A 2,662-nucleotide genomic window follows, 5' to 3' on the forward strand; every position below is an offset into this window, starting at 1 on the left:
GAAATGCAAATCGTTGATAGTTGGTATAAAAAAAACAAACCAAACACCACCAAAAAATAAATTAAATCCTCAGCTCTCCAAAAAGGAGATCCTGAAGCTGTAATGGCTTCAGGCTGTAAGGCCACAAAGACGATCAGAGGGCTGCAGCACCTCTCCTATGAAGACAGGCTGAAAGAATTGGGCCTACTCAGCCTAGAGAATAGAAGGGTCCATAGAGGCCTTATAGCTGCATTTCATTATCTGAGTGGGACCTGAGTGGGAGAAGGCTGGGGAGGGGCTGTTCAGAAGGGCTTGTAACAATGACAATGGTTTTAAACTGGAGCAGGGTAGATTTAGGTTGGACAAGAAGTTCTTTACAACGAGAACGGTAAAATACTGGAACCGGTTGCCCAGGGATGTGGTTGAGACCCTGTCCCTGAAGCCATTTAAGATCAGACTTGATGTAGCCCTGGGCAGCCTGCTCTACTTGGAGGTATCCCTGCTGACTGCAGGGGTGTTGGACAGGATGACCTTTGAGGGTCCCTTCCAACCCAATGCAATCTGTGAATCTGTAATGTAACAAGGATTCAATTATTGTTAGGTATTTCCACAGGTTCTTAGCACACCAGCTGTGCCACGCCCAGGTTTGTGAAGCTGTGGGAGAAGCTAAGGCAGAGCATTTACCACAGCAGCTCACAGTCAGCTAGAACCCAAATAACAGAGGCTTGCTGTCTTGCCAGTGAAAGAGCAGAGCTCTGCCAAGGGACATGCTGACCTTCTTTCCAGCATGCTTAAGTCTGTGTGGATGACAAGGAGTCTGGGTTTCAAGTTCAGTCAGAAAGACTTAGAGCTTTGAAGGTTTTACAAGTATAAATATGGAAACATCATCTGTATTTTGGATTATGGCTTCTACTGCTCCAAATGACTCATTCCAAAATACAGCTTAACCAGTTTCTTTTCCTGAAGGAAGGACAGCTCTCAGTTACAAGCTCCAGCATTTTTACCTAATCTTTAATACACTAGCAGTAAAGGCTTTGGGTGCTGGGCTGATTTAACTCTTGGATGGCATATGAACATCACAAACTGACTATTAAATACAGGACTTAGGCCATTAAAAGAGAAGAAAAATTCACATGCTTGGGTAGCACACACAGCCACAAAGGCTGTCCATAGATAAAGGCAGATGACTAGAAATAAGTGCCATACAGACCAGGTACTACACAAGGACTTCCCATCACAATGTGTACATCTATCTCATGTCCTAACACCAGCAACAATATCTAAAGCCATGAAAGAGCTGTTCCATTGCTTTGAGCCTCCATCCAAATTCATGATCCTGGCAACACATTAGAAGCCTGCCAAACAAAGCCAAGAAAGCAGCACCCAACTGCTTGCTCCCTTACCACTGACTGCCCATGGATCATTTTCAGTCTTTAACTTCCCAGTCCTTAATAGAACAGCCAGTAACTGTTTTATCCCTTATCCTGCAAACTGATTCTCCCAAGTCTAGGGTCTGTGTTTTTCAGGAGATTTGCCCAACTCTTTCCCTGATTTCCAATCTTTGACCAACCAAACCAAAGTATTTAAAGACATTCTTGCAAAGCCTGCTATCAAATAGCTCAGCCCTTGTAAGCCAGCTCTGTCATGGATATTGCACAGACCAGTAGCATCTCTTCACCAAGACACTTAGCAATACAGATACTAGCAAGAACAGCAAATAGCTGCAATTTATCTTCAAGCCAAGTTTTTCTCCAGCACAACCCTACCACATATTATTTTGATTTTAAATGTTATCCATTCTCACTCATAACAAACAGCATACTTCCCCTGGTGTAGCTCATCTGACCCATGTAAATCTGCAAGAGGGATTAGATCAAGTAGACGAACTAGATGTTAACAAGTTACCATGACTGCAAGGTCTTTGCCCAGGGGTTCTGAAGGAAGTGAGACATCACAGGGCAGAGGTGCCAGCAAACATATGTAACTATCACTACAGACAGGCACTGTGCCACATGAAGGCAGACTGCTGCCCAGATGACTCTCATCCCCAGAAAGGGCTGCTACAGACTGGTAAGCCCAATCTTTATCATTCGTAAAATGGTAGAGGCTATAATAAAGAGCAACACTTAGGAGCCTATGGATACAGATGGGCTTTTGGGAAAAGATTCCACATGCTTCCCATGAAGGAACATCCCCTCTCACAACCACCCAGTCTCTGGAAGAGGTGAATAAGCAGGAGGATAAAAGTAATAACACATCTATATATGGATTTTCAAAAAGTCTTTGACAAGTTACCAAAAGATTGGACATAAGAACCTGTTACAAGGTGAAAGCTGCTTTAAGGGTAGAAAGGAAAGCACAGAAAACCTCCATCCATTATGATGATTTATTAGTCATATGGTACTTAACTGCCAAATATATTGGAGAATTGTTTTATCTCTTTATGAGCTAAAACAAAACAAAGCCAAGAGGGTTACTGAATTTTTATCTCCTAAACTGCCACTGGTGTAAACAATTCAGTACCTCTAGAAACTAAATAAGCTTGAAACCAATTATTACATGAATAAAAGTGGTGAAGTCATTCCAGGTTTTATCTTTACTACCTTTATTTTCACATCTCATTTCAAGCACTGACAGAAATCAGCACAATAAATACAAAATGTGAGAGAAAAAACATGTGGTT

This window comes from Indicator indicator, chromosome 4 (assembly GCF_027791375.1).
Source record: "Indicator indicator isolate 239-I01 chromosome 4, UM_Iind_1.1, whole genome shotgun sequence".
Lineage (NCBI taxonomy): Eukaryota > Metazoa > Chordata > Aves > Piciformes > Indicatoridae > Indicator > Indicator indicator.